The 15395-nt window shown below is 39.5% G+C and overlaps 1 protein-coding gene across 2 annotated transcripts in view; it reads right to left on the reverse strand.

Annotated features, from left to right (window-relative positions):
• CERS6 (ceramide synthase 6) overlaps window positions 1–15395 on the reverse strand; it is a 1480586-nt gene that overhangs the window by 397292 nt on the left and 1067899 nt on the right. The window lies entirely within an intron of this gene.

Below are 15395 nucleotides of genomic sequence, written 5' to 3' on the forward strand. Positions count from 1 at the left end.
CACACACACACACACCTCTGTAAATGTATAAATCCAAATGCACACTTCCAAACAGCTCTGGCTCTGCAAAGTAAACAGCTTCATCCTCGTCTGCATTTGCGTGCACCGGAATGCACACTTCTGGTTCCTGTTTACAAATGTTCCAAGACTACTGACCTTGCAGTATGATCCCCTTCCAATCTATGTGGTTAGCACCACATAGACTTCCGGGGCATCAACAGTCTGCTGCCTTCTTCTTGAATTCGGACTGGTAAGGCAGCAGTCCGGATTCACTTTCTATGTTAGGAGAAGTTATTGGATTGGATTGTACCATTGTAGTTCACAGCTGGGGGGCTGCAGTCCTGCAGTCCGATATCACGAGCAGGCACTGGCTATTAGGCTTCTTGCCAAACTCTCCTCAGTGCAGAAACTTTTATTTCACATGTAGTCATCCTACCACCGATACTGTCAAAAACAAAGAGTAAAGTGTGCAGCTTGTTCCACATAGTTATCTTTCCATATAATATAGAATATAGCCCACTGTCTATATGGTATTATATTCTGCTCATTTCTTGCAGTTCTTCCAAGAAGGCTGTCAAAACCATACCATACAAATTATTCCACTGTTAATGTGTTGTCATTATAAATGATATTTGTAGGCAGTACACATGAATAACACACCAAAAATGCGACATCTGAAAGGTGCTTAACATATTCAGTCCTGAGAAGTAGAAGGCAAATTAATCCAATTGCTTCCTGTACTATAAGTGACAGGTTTTCTCCCAAATCCTTGATTGAGATCATATCTCATATGACTTGCCATCTCTGAAAGAATGCAAATTACAAAAAAGTGCAAAATAAGAAAGTTGTCCATTACAGCAATACCTCACGGCTGAGTGTGGGTAATGCTGGATTTACCCACAGTTGGTATGGTTTGGTCATGACGGCAAAGCCTGAGTGATCAAACAAAGCAAACCATGGGTAAATCCAGCATTACCCACACCCAGCCGTGGGTTATTACTATTATACAATGGTGTTAGTTTTGTGTTGTGATATCTTTCTGTTGTTATTTAGATTTTTGTTTTGCTTTACTTTGTATTCTTCCAGTTTTTGTGAGATAAAATAGTCCACACTTTCACTTTTTTGTTTATTGTTTATTTGTCTTTTAATTTAAATACAAGTTATTATTAATTTTTCAAGAGATGTTAGGAAATAATTATATAAGTAGATACAGTTTTAAAGCTTCTGGTTTGTCTTTGTGTTGTAGTTTCTTTTATATTTCTGTATTGCTTCTGACTTGATGGTTGTCTATCCTCAGATGTTGGCTTGAGTTCTTGTTAGTGCAGTACCTGTAATGAGAGATTATGTTTATAGTTAGTTTTATGTTTATATATATATGACTATATATATATATATATATATATATATATATATATATATGGTTTTAGTTACATATAAGTATACATTTACTTACTTATTTTGTAGGGTTTCTATGTTCTAGATGTTTATTGTTCCATAGGTTATGATTTGTTGTTTGTCTTTTGTTTTTTCTGATTCATTTTCAATGTGTGGATGTCCTGTGTTATGTTGTTTCATTTTTTTGTTGGTCCGTTGTCTGTTGTATTATTGATATCTTCATTTATTGGATTTTTTGCTGTTTCATGTTGTGTTCCAGATATCATTTTTCCTCGTGTTTTGAATTAATCTACTGATGGTTGGTAATAGGATCGAAGTGATGTTTCACTTTCATGTCCTGTCACAGTCATTATCTGTTGTGCTTCCATCCCTGATTGTGACAGTACTGTTACTGCAGTTGCTCTTTCTGTATCTCTTTGATAAGTTTGCTAGTTTGCATATTTCTGGTAACATTTTTGAAAGATAATTTATTCCCACAGGTTGTGCTGACTGTCATGTTTCCATTTTGTCCAGTACATGTTGTGGATGTTTTTCTGGGTGGAGAAACAGTTCTTTTTGGATTAGGTGGCATTTTCTGAAGGTATTTTTTGAAACTTTTTACAGGACAAAAAGGGCCTGTGTGGTTTTTAAACATGAATCCTCTTAGTAAATGTTTTGTGATGTCATCATGTTTTGTGTATTTTTTTGTATGTTCATTAAAATTTTATGTTACATATTCTGTGCCATCTTTATCTTTCTTTATTGTAAAACTGTCTTGTGTCAGGTATTGGAGTCCTTCATTTCCATGTCTTGCGAAGTGTATTTGTATGTTCACAGGTTCACAGGTAGGTACTAGGCTATCAGCCCAAGGGCCTACGTAAGCCTAGCCAACAAGGTTCCCAGGCTTACGCCACCCAAGAAAGTTATTTTCCTGTGCCACTGTCGAGCAGAGACACAGGAGTGATCCCCAGGGTGTATTTTCTATTTCCTATCCACTCATCAAGATTTTTCTTGAAGAGTGCTAATGAAGAACTTTGCTTGACATAGATGGGTAGCCTGTTCCAGAGTATGGGAAATCTCTGGGACAGGAATCCATCTCTCCAGCATGCCCTGTGTATTGTGGTGACAAGGTTTAGGTCCCTAGAGTGTGTAGCTCGGAGGGACTGGGATTTCGTTAGGTGTAGCATGTCCAACAGCTCTGGGTTTGACATAGCTTTATATGTTAGGCAGAGATCACCTAGGAATAGGTGATATGCTATGGAATAAAGCTGGAGTTTTTTGAGGCGGTCAGTGTAGGGCATTTGTTTGAGGCCAGTAATCCTCTTTGTGAGGTACTTCTGTGGCCTTTCCAGCTGCTGCAGATGTCTTGTGAGGTACATTCCAAAAATGGCGTTGTACTCTATAATGGGTCTAATGAGTGTCGAGTAGAGGGGAACAATGACCTCTTTTTTCCTGGATGAGAACCCTTTTATGATGAGGTGTGCCACGTAGAAGGACTTCCTGACTACTGTGGCGATGTGACTATCAAAGGAGAGACTATTGTCCACCTGGATCCCAAGGTCTCTTATCATGCATTCAGTGTTAAGTAGAGTGCTGCCTATGTGGTAGTTCATGGGTACAGAGTTTTTACCAAAGGGGATGACACTGCACTTTTTGGCATTGAGCTTGAGGCCATGGCTCTGACACCAGGCATCTGTCTCAGTGAGGCCCTTCTGTAGGATGTCCACATCATTTGGGGACTTGACTATGGCTCCTAGTTTGCAGTTATCTGCGAACTTCATTAGCCAGAGGCCTTCTGTGTTAGGCTGTACTTCAGAGAAGTATTTTTTTTGGTTTTAGAGTTTGTACTGTTAGTTGTTGCTTAGATCTCTTTTGAAACTGTTTTGTCCTACCCACCTTCCCTATAGTCAAACCAGACTTTTCTGACAAGTCCATTTGCTGTGTTTGGGGAAAGTACTTAGCTGTTTCTCAGTTGTGTTATTTCTTGTATTGTTAGTGGGTGGTGGTGTTCTGCTGTATCTTTTCCTGGTCTTCTGTAATTTTTAATTACTGATTTAAATACATTTGCATTTGTTAGACATATACCTGTTATTATGTTAATCGTTCTATTTAATGGTGGGTTAATGCACGGGTAGGAATACAAATGCACTTATTACATATTCTTCTCCTTTTGTGTTTCATACTGTAGGGTAGAATTCTCTAAGTATTGTGTTTAAGTTTTCTGGTATAATAGCGGGTAAGTCTATGCTGTAGTTTTTTGTTTTTGCCAGTTATGAAATATGTTTTTGGCCCACTCTGTTTGTTTTCCTATACTTAATTCTTCTTCTTCTTCTAATTCCAGTGCTTCTATTTCTTTGGTTTTTTTTCCGGCATGTCTTTTGTTAGGTTTCTGTGTGGTATAGGCTTGAAATTTTTTTTACCTTTCTGAAGTGTATGACTTGTCACATTGTCGTCTTCTCTATGGGGCATGTTATGCTGCAGTACTTCCTGTTCTTGTAGTTGGAGAACTTCCTAGCTTGTTGACGGTTTAATCGTGGTTTCTGGTATGTTGTTAAATATTTCTTTCATTTCACTATCAGTTGTTAGTTCAAAGTTTACTTCCATTTTTTTTTTGTGTGGTGTCTCTCGTTTTGGTGTTTTTTCTGTCTGAGTTTGTAGTCTTTGTTTTTAAGAAGGCTCGTGTAGGTTTTTGAAGAGATGTTATCAAACAGGGGCGCATGTTGCTGGGTAATATAGAGTTTAAGTAATGTAGAATGGGATAATATCTGCAGGAAGACTTCATCAGTGTGCACTTATATTTTACCAATCTACAGTTATCTCACAATTATGGTCTAGTTTCCATGTGGATAATTAAAACAAGAAAATCTAGCTGGTCAAGCCTAGAGAGCACTATTCCCCCTGACTCTGAGTGGTCCTGGTTGTCATGGCTGTTACTCATTGCACGGGTGAAATTGTAACTGACTGGGTAAGTGAATGATTTACAGTAGACAGTAATTATTGTCACTGCTGCTGGTGGACTGAGGGGCTTGACTGCCCTATTTTTGGGCATGGAGAGATATTTGAAGTCTATCTGGGTGCTGGAGCCATATGTATTATGTACAATCAGGTAGAGAAGAATCGTGGGTGCTAGTGCTGAAGGTATGAAAAGTTAGACATTCAGATGCAATGCTGGTAATAACAAAATGGTGGAATTTATACTTTCTTTTGCACAGTGTACATGGCAACAGAGAAGGAGAAATGTTTGGCTAGTTTTAAGGGTTTCAGTACTGTTTATATCATTTGTAGTCATGACTGCATGATGCGTTAGTGGCTGGACTTTTTACTTTGGTTACTTTGGATTTACAATGTGCACACTGGTTGGATTGGCCAATCAACATGCACGTTTCTCGTCTTTGGCATTTTGTATAATAGACAATAAGCTATGCACTGGTGTTAGCATCAAAAGCCTGTCTAGCAGCACTGACTTTATATTTTAAACTTATTAAATAAAAACTGCATTTTATCTGCCTAAATACATTAGTATAATGGTCAAACAAGCTGTTATAGTTTTGTCATCATGCAAGACAGACCCAATATATCAGTGAGAAATTACCTGGCTGATCGGGAGCTTCTCATCGAAGTATAACTGGAGTGGATAGAACTTAGCTGTTGTATGACAATGCACAATCAATGCAAATTATGCATATTTTTATGGTATGTTAAAACAACATTAATTTAGAGAACCATGCATGTTAGATGACAACACTAAATGATACAATTGTGTGCCATAAAGCAGTATACAGAATGGCAACATTTGTTAGCCTGTAGACTACGCAGTTTTTATTGCAAAAAAAGTGCAATATGAAAATGTCATTATCCACTTACCATCATCGGCTTTCTAACAATAACTGCTTGCATAGATTCCTAACACAGCAATCTATTTCTAATTTATTACTGCATAAAATATGCAACACACTCCAGAATGATTACAAACTTTTGCAAGCAGTCCTCAGTAAGTCAAGCCCTGTATAGCCTGTAGTGATGTTTTCACTGTGGATAACTACTAATTCTTGTCAGTGTGTAAATACCACCTCACTTCCTAACACACAATGTGCTGTTCAACAAATATTAGAATATACTAATAGTAACACAACGTAAACCAAATAAATATTTGTATATTTAGACACTTCTTTAACCAAGAGTGTTTAGTATCATTTGGTTTTAACACACACTGCTTCTCTGGGCTCAGACGGTATTACATTCCATGTTTTGCTTTATTTAAGTAAATATGCAAACTATTTCATATCTTTCATAACCTTTTGATGACATTCTTCTTCACAATTTATGTGGATCTGCCAGTTGAAAATGCAGTATTACGGCAAAAGTACCACAAATCTATACAACACCTTCACATATGAAATGTGGTGGTTAGCCAATGTATATAGCCATAAACAATGTTATCAACATATAATGAATGCACCATCATATAATGCACTGCACTGCCTAATCTCTCAGAACACTATAGATTGATGAACTGGAAGTGCAAAACTACTGTGTTTTCAAAACTAATCTATATGTTTAGACTTCTAATGTAATGACAACTGAGTAACAAAAAAAAAAAAACAAAAAAAAACTTCAAGGACATTACTGTACTCTGTATATTGAACCCATGTTCTGTATAACAGCTCATTCGATGCACATATAAGTATGCATGAAGCTTCTGCTGAGGCAGGTTACAGAATAAACTGAGAAAAACACCCACATCCAGATAATCACAGAAAGAAGTAATACTTATTACAGCAAACACTTGTAGCAACAATATGGTATTCAGCAAGTAAAGTACAGTTTTGTACCTACCATAAATGTAGATGTTCGAGTGTTCACACTGCTGCAGTCATTACACTTGGGTTATCCTGCCATCAGGCGGTCCCGCAGTCGGCCAGAGTTCCAAAGTCTTGGTCCGGCGTCGGTTGCTGTCGCTTCTTCCCTGACGTCAGTGCACCAGGGGTATATAAGATGCATCCGATGCCATTTTCTTCAGTTTTTCTAGATCCAGATGTCAGGTGCCCCCAAGTAGGTAGGCAATACATATTGCTAATAAAAAATATACATATAAAATAAAAACAATACCTTCAGTTACAAGCAAATACACCACAAAGGTTGTATAGGATAGAAAGGTATAGATAAGTCCAGCTAGTTCAGGGAGGGTAATCTGGACTGCAGCAGTGTGAACACTCGAACATCTACATTTATGGTAGGTACAAAACTGTACTATGTTCATCGTGTTACACTGCTGCAGTCATTACACTTGGGTAGAATCCCAAAGCTAAGGTTGGGTGGCTGGTCTATGAAGAGTTAGGATTGGCTATGAGGCCCTGCAGAACTGCAGTGGCAAATCCTGCTCCGGATTTAGAGTAAAGAGGCAGGTGGTAATGCTTGGTAAAGGTGTGCACTGAACTCCCAAGTTGCAGCCTCCAAAATTTCCTTGGTAGGTACTCCTCTGAGAAAGGCTGTTGAAGTGGCTGTTGCCCTGGTGGAATGTGGCCTAATGTTATTTGGGACTGATTTTCCATGCTGTGTGTAGCAGTAACAAATACAGTGTCCTATCCATTTGGATATAGTCTGCTTTGAGATGGCCTTGCCCTGTGATCCTGCAGCATATGCTACAAACAGTTGCTCAGTTTTCCTGAAAGCTTTTGTTTTGTCCAAGTAGAAGCGTAGCTGCCTGTGTATGTCCAAAGAATGCAGAAGTTTCTCCCCTTTATTCTGGGGGTTTGGATAAAAAGATGGCAATTGGATGGTTTGGTTAAGAGCCACACTAGATACCACCTTTGGCATAAAGGTAGGGTTTGTCCTTAAAGAAACCCTGTCCTGATGAAAAATTATTAAAGGTTCCACTGCCATTAATGCCTGTAGCTCTGAGACTCTTCGTGCTGAAGTTACTGCCAGGAGCAGAGCTGTTTTCCATGATAAAAATTTTAGATTGGCTGTATTGGCTGGCTCAAAAGGTGGCAGAGTTAGTTTTTCCAAAACGAAATTGAGGTCCCAAGTTGGTGTTGGTGCTCTCCGGGGCGGTCTTATGTTTTTAGCCCCTCTGAGGTACTGCTTTAGCAAGGGATGAGAGAATAAAGGAGGATCCGTGTTGTAATTTGCTGAAATGGCAGAGGCGTGGATCTTAATTGATGAGAAGGATAGGCCTCTGTCCAGCATCTCAGTTAAGTATTGTAAAATCTGAGGAATGTTTCGAACAAGAGGGTCAAGGCTTTGACCCTGGTTCCAGGCGCAGAATCTCTTCCATTTTTCTGAGTAAGCTTTCCTGGTGTTAGGCCTCCTGGCCTCCAAAATGACAGCCATAACAGCTTTAGAGAGAGGTGTTGCCTGTTTGACTAATGAATCTGCCATGCAGCCAGGTTTAGGGTTTTGAGCTGACTGTGCAGGATCTGATTGTTATGTTTAGTCAGAAGGTGTGGAATTTGAGGCAAAATCCATGGTGGGCCTTGAGCTAAGTTCCTTAAGATAGGGTACCAGTGCTGGTGTGGCCAGTCTGGAGCAATCAGGATCATCTGCGGTTTTTCTTGTCTGGCTTTTAGGAGTACCTTTGAAAGGAGAGGCAGTGGCGGGAAGGCATAAACTTTTAGGTTTTTCCAGCTGAACAAAAGAGCATCCACTTTCCATGCTTGTTTGTGATAAGTCCTTGTGCAGAATTTTTGCAGTTGGCAATTCAGTGGGGAGGCAAAATGATCTAAGTCTGGGCATGCCCATTTTTGCGTTACCATGCTGAAGATTTGTGGATTCAATTTCCATTAGTGAGGGTCCATGATATTTCTGCTTAGATCATCTGCCAGAGTATTTTTCTTTCCTGGCAGGAATTGTGCTTGCAGGTGAACTTGATATGTTAGAGCTGTGTTCCACAAGGTCATGGCTTGCCTGCATAGGGGATAAGAATGAGTGCCCCCTTGCTTGTTTATGTACCACATTACTGTGGTGTTGTCTGTCTTTAATAATAATTGTCCTGGAGGCAGAAGGTCCTTGAAAGCTGTTAGGGCATTTTGAACAGCCAACATCTCTTTTTGATTGATGTGAAGATGCATCTGGTCTGTGGTCCACTTGCCCGGAATGCATTTTCCTGTCATGTGTGCTCCCCAGGCATAATCCGAAGCATCTGTTGTTAGAGTCTGCCTGGCTGTGGGTAGGGTAAAAGGCTGACCCTTGTTTAGGTGACATGCCTGTGCCCACCATCGAAACTCCTGTTGTAGGCAGGGAATCATTGGTATTACTGCTTCTAAACTGTGAGAGTGTTGAGTCCAAACACTTTTTAGGTACCATTGTAATTTCCTCATATGCAGTCTGGCATATGGTATTAGTAGTATGCAGGATGCCATGAATCCCAGGGCCTGCAGAATTTTTCTTGCAGGGAGATGGGACTTTTTTTGCCAGTAATTGAAAATATTGAGTTAGTTGAACTTGTTTGTCTGGCGTGAGGTAAGCCATCTGGGCCGTTGTATTTAAGTTGGCACCCAGGAATATAATCTGTTGTGAGGGCACTAGTTTTGACTTCTTTTCATTTACTGTGTACCCTAGAGAAATTAGCAACCTTTTTACAAATGCCAGATGCTGTAGAAGAATGTCCTTTGTCTCTGCTTGAACGAGGCAGTCGTCCAGGTATGGATGTATTTGAATTCCTTTTTGTCTGCAAAATGCAATTACTGGTGCCAGGCACTTTGTGAAGACCCTGGGCACAATAGATAAACCAAAGGGCAGTGCAGAGAATTGGTAGTGCATTGTACCAGCTTTGAATCTGAGGTATCTTCTGCAATTTTGTCTGATAGGGACATGCAGGTATGCCTCTGAGGTCCAGAGTAACAAGCCAAGCCTTCTTGCCCAGCATGGGTAGAAGCTGCTGTAATGTCAACATTTTGAATTTTGGAATATCCAGGTAAGTATTTAGAATTGAAAGGTCTAGTATGGGCCTCCAGGCCTTGTCCTTTCTGGGGACCAGGAAGAGTCTTGAGTAAAATCCTTGTCCTTGTTCCTGTTGTGGTACTTTTTGAACAGCTCTCATGTCCATGAGGGCTGAAATTTGTTTTTGTGCCTCTGCCCATTGATTTTGTGGCAGGTCTGGCATTCCTTTTAGCCTTGGTAAAGTATAAAAGTGGAACCTGTAACCTTGAGACACAATATTCAGAACCCATTTGTCTTGGGTGATTGTTTGCCAGTTTTGAGAAAAAAGTGCTAGTTTTCCCCCTAAGGGGGCTTCCAAAAGGGAAGTGCTTGACGTACGAAGGGGAAAGTCATTGTGACGGTTTCTTGTAAGGTTGAGACTTGTCCTCACCTCCTTTTGGGGTTGAGGTGCCCCACTGTCATTGTCTGTTTGAGCCTTGGGGTTGAGATCTGCCTCTTGGGTGTCTGTATCTGCCTCTCTGTGACCTGTATGACACTGGAAAGGACCAATTCTTTGTTGGCCAATTTCTGCTAAATCGAGGTGGCTGTACCTGTAAGAAACCCTTGACTGTTTGCATAGATTTAGCTTTATCCTCCATTTTCTTTAACACCTCTTCTGCCTTAACACCAAACAAGGTATCATGCTGTAAAGGAGCATCCAATAATTTTGCCTTTACATGATCACGTAAACTCTGTTCTTTTAACCAAGCATGTCTTCGAATCACAGAACCTGTAACTGCGGCTCTACAAGAGGTCTCTAAAGAATCAAAACCACATTGCAGAGTATGTTTTCCCACCTGTTCAACCGCATGCAATAAATCCTGCAGTTCTTTACAATTAGGAGCTTCTGAGCTTGCAAGCATTTTCTGTTTTAACTGAGCCATTAAATATTGTTGGTACTTAAGCATGTGAAACTGGCAATTTAAAGCTCTTACTGCTAAAGTTGCAGAAGTGTATACTTTCTTCCCCCATCTATCCAAAGCTCTGGAATCTCTGTTAGAGGGTACTGGATTTTTTGCAATGGAAGCCTTAACCCCTTTTGGACCCTGGGAAATAGTTTCTGGATCAGCAGAAGGGTTTTTATAAAGAAACTTGTGAGAGACAGGGACTCTATAATACCTACCTGGCTTGGCTGGTGCAGGGGGCAAAGAATCAGGAGATAAGCTGGATTCAGAGAACACATCATCCACAATATCTAGCACAGGCGGAATAGCCAGGGGCCTGTGCTAAGGCAATAAAAGGAAATCCCCGAGCCTTTTCTTGGATTCTGAGTAATCCTGACTTTCCCAATGGAAATGCTCCCTCATGGTATGTAAAGTTTCCCCAAAAGAATAATCCTCAGGAGGAGAGGCTAAAGGGATAGATTCTTCAGCTATAGTCTATGCAACTAACTCTATTACACTAGAACATTAATGAAGGTCTCATTACCACTGGAGTCTTTACAGATATGACTTGGGCATTTGAAACAGGTAACCATAACCTAAGGCTTTTCATGGTTGCTAAACTTAACTTTGGTCATTAAGTGGTTCTAAGGTTATCTGAAGTATAAAACTTTTCAGGTACATTCTAATAATCATCTATCCACAACTGGCACACTCATCACAGGGGTCCCCCATGACTCTCTGCTTGGATGCTCTTCTCTTCTCCTTATTCATGAATGACTTTTCTGATGACTTCCCCTCCTTAAACATTATTCTGCATACTGATGACACTCTCTTACTGCAAGCTAATAAATGTCCCAACAGTCTTCAATCCCAGCCTCAAAAGTCCTTCTACATTCTCCCCCACTGGGCTTCAATTAATAAACTGTTGATAAATAACAAAAAAACTAATATTATGCTATCATCATCCCTACAAATACACTCAGTTACCCTCTCTTAGAATCTCAGATTACCAAGATAATGTCTTACCCACTGTCACAGAGTACAAACACTTAGGGCCATGCTCCACACAGATGATAATCTGCAATATTGTCTCCTTGTCCTGACCTTCCATTGTTCCTGCAACACAAAGACTGCAGACTATTTTAAACAAAATCTTCAAATCTGCACTTCTTTCAGGTGTCCAAACTTATCACTGTCTTCTTCTGTAGAGTATGAAGTGGCTCCCTGTAATATCACTGTTTAAGTGCTACAAAACAAACCTGCAATAAGCACTTATCAGGGCATAACAGAAAACAAATTAAATATAAAATATTTAATTACAACTCAAGTTGACATTTAACTAAGCATTTTTTTATCGAAAAATAATTATTATTCTTTTTAAAATACCAAACAAATTACTTCTGCTATTCAAAGCAGGTCTGTGAGGCTTTTCTGCCAGATTGAGAAGAAAGAACAGAGCAAAATGACAGATAATGTGAATAGTGAAGAGGTGGGGACTAACTGAAATGACTTCCTAGTTTGTGGTTATATCTGTTGAAGTCTCTGGCAGGACTGTGCCACTTACATGGAATCACGATACATAGATGACCCTGTGTTTAATGGTTTCAGGAGGACACTTGAATCATTTAGTCAGTCAGGCATTTTAGTTATTAGCTGCTTAATTGAGTGTATTCTTTTTATTCATGGTTGTCTTTAATAGATTTAATTTACAGTACTATTATAAAGCAGTGTAATAAAACTGAACTTGATTTTTTTAACATGGTCTACAGTATCTGTTCTCTTAGTTATATACAGGGTTAAGATCTTTAATTAGTGGCTACTTCAATTGCCACTGTGTGTGTGTGTGTGTGTGTGTGTGTGTGTGTGTGTGTGTGTGTGTGTGTGTGTGTGAGAGAGAGACAGAGAATGTCCAACTTTCCCTCAGAAGTGCTTGTTCTCACTGATAAAGAGTTTTGTACCTCTATGAAAATATTACTTTAGGTACTTTTTTATTATCCATTTCCTATGTATATGAAAATATTTAGAATTGCTTTCTGTGCTATGGTGAAGTATCCAAACCAGAAAATGACAAAAGAGGATAACAAATATACTGCTCTCATTCTCACATTTGGACAATATGTTAAGAATTTAACTGGTGCAAACCTTTCTTCAGAAAGTTATCTAAGTTGTCTTACTTGGGGAGAGTGTAGAAAAGGGTATAAACTGTGCTAATCTAGACCAGAATATGGGGAATGTAAACAAAGCTGTTAAAGTGAAACTGAGATATGATGACTAGGATACAGTTAAAGTCATTTATTTTGAAGTGTTTAAAAAAAAAACTTTTTTCCAAGATAAAAAGGAGCCATCCTTACAACTCTAGATTCCTTACTAGGGAAGAGACAGCACAATGAAACTGATCATAATGTTGGTGGAAACTTGACACTCCATTCTTACACAACAGTTTTAATATTTTAATAAAATGAATAGACAAACATTTCCCATGTCAATGTGCGATGATATCTTAAAATCATTTAACTACCCATAATTTTAGGAGAGCTAATAATTTCCTTCATTCCCTAATACTTGAATTAAACATTTTGATGTTTTCCGTGTGTTTGTTTCCTAGAGAACTAGATGTCAAAGGGGACTTATGGTGTCAAATTAAAATTTTGCCTTGGTTTGGTAATGTTATTTCAATAAGTAGTGCATAGATTTTTTTGTTATTTTGTTATTTTCACATGCTGTTATGCAACTCATTAGCAAAATGTGCTTCAATTGTAATGTATGTACGACACTTGCAGCCCTGCCGGTCTTGCTTTATGTGTGAGGCCAAGCCCCAAACGCCTTTCAGTCATGGTCATCACTTAAAACTGGGCAGTTTTGTTTTCATACAGGATAAAACCAACAAGGACTACAGTCTTTATTTGACAGAATGATACTTAAGAGGTCTGTAAATATGAGGACTGCTTGTACTGGAGATTGTGTATTCTCAGTAACAATGTAAAAAGTCTGAGTCTAGGTTATAATGCAAAGCTACAGTTGATGGAAGTCAATTATAACACAAGACTTCCCAGCCACCACTATCAATCACCTCTGCAAATGGTACCAAAATTACCCCCACTAACCACACAAAACATTTAGGTGTCACCATGGATGACAACCTCAAATTTGACATACATATTGCTCAAACCATCAAAAAAGCCAACATCAAACTAGGTACCCTATACAGAGCCAAAGCATTCCTAACTCCCAATGCCAGGCTAGCCACTGCTCACACACACCTTCTATCTTCCTTTCTCTACGTCTCTCTCTCATATTTATTAACCCTCGAAAATCTGACCTCAACAATCTAGAATCATGTTACTATTAAGTTGCTAAATTTGCCACTAATCACCCACACAGATCCCACCACTACTCAGCTCTTTCGATATTAAACTAGCTAGAGCTAACCAACCTTTTATCTCTCAATCAACTATCCTTAGCCCACAAAATAAACTACCACCCCAACAACTGCCTTGCCGGGTCTGTATTAATCAAACTTTCAAAAGTTCGACTGTCATATGGTCGACACCATATGGTCAAACTTTTACAAGATCAAAAATCTAATAAAAAAATTAACTACACAAATAACCTACCTGAACGTTTTAAGCAGGGGGGGCAAGCCCCCCTGCACCCCCCACATGAGGGACTGCGACCCCCACCCCACCTACTCTTTAAATATACCAACTCTGAGATCGCAGTACAGTGCAGAAAAGAGAAATCTTCCCATTCCATGCTGTACGGAGATCTCCATTAAAACGTCCGAACTTTCAAAAATTTGATCATATGGTGTCGACCATATGACAGTCGAACTTCTGAAAGTTCGATCATCTAATGGAGACCTTCCCTGCCATCTTCTCTTTAGTTCAACCCAATACTAATAGCAGATCCCTCAGTTGTTCCAACAAACTCCTACTAAAAATATCCAACTCCCCCAACCAACATGGTGACTCCCTCTATTCATACAGAATAGCCAAACTCTGGAACACCCTTCCAGACACAATAACAAAAAATCCAGTACATAACCAGTTCAAATCATTCCTAAAGGAATACCTCACCAGTCATAGGATGTGCTCCTGCCTCTCCCCAGGTTAATCTACTTCCCTACCTTTAGTTACCTTTCTCACCAGACTAATATCCCTTTTGTAAACTTTATCTTATATACTTTCTACTGTTTGTTCTTGTACAGTCCTATTGGCTGTATTATATTTATTGCTACTGGGTTGTTCCTGCAACAGTAATTGTACAGTTCTACTGATTGTATTATATTTACTGCAACTTGTTTGTGTTTGTACTACTGTGGCGTCCCCCCCCCCCCCCGAGTCTCCACTAGTAAAAAGGACCTTGCTTTATACTGTTTCTAGAGGCTGTAAAATAATTTTATTGTACTGTTTGCTGTTACTATGTTTTTGTGTATTGTCTTATATTACTGTGTAACTTTTTTCCCTGGGTCTCTGCTGAAAACGGGCCTCTGGCCCAGTTGGACATACCCAATCAACAAATGTAATAAATAAATATATAAAAATTATTATTACTCTTCCTATGGACGACCATCACAGTCCAGGGAAGATACTTCTCTTAGAGACTAAAAAAGCCTCACAAAAGTCAGTATCAGATAGTGATCATGTTACTCACTCACACTCAGCATTTTCATACCCATTTTGTTTTCAATTCCTTGCCTCCACTCCCTGATAACCATAAGACTCTCCCTCAGCATTAAGCCATCTCAAAGGGACACCCACAAGGGGTGGTTTGAGTTTTTGTTATTATACAGCCTTACCCCACTGTGCACACACTGCAGCATACAAAGGGTTCATTGTGCAATGGGCATTAGCAGGCTCAGTCTTCCCCTTGAGGTCAGTACTCCATTGTGGTCCCCACCTCCACCAGGCATTCAACCACAGGACCATATACTCACAACATGAACCCATGCACCCGTTCAAAGAGAGGCAAGCTGGCCAAACCAAGCCACTCCTTTCCGATCCCACACCATGTTCAGCTGGTGCATGAGCTGATAGCCACACTGTGGTCACCTGGGTTATAAGTGTTCCCCCTCATGCCAATGGAGATTGTTTGCATACTAAAAAGAACCAAATTCTGTTAACCAACAGATTAATTTTGGACATCCCTCATAAGGATTGGTATACATCTGTCTCATGCAACTTTGGGTTTTCTTCAGGGCATAGATAATGAAATTGT

The sequence above is a fragment of the Protopterus annectens genome, chromosome 6.part1, assembly GCF_019279795.1.
Source record: "Protopterus annectens isolate FY-2018-M chromosome 6.part1, PAN1.0, whole genome shotgun sequence".
Classification (NCBI taxonomy): Eukaryota; Metazoa; Chordata; order Ceratodontiformes; family Protopteridae; genus Protopterus; species Protopterus annectens.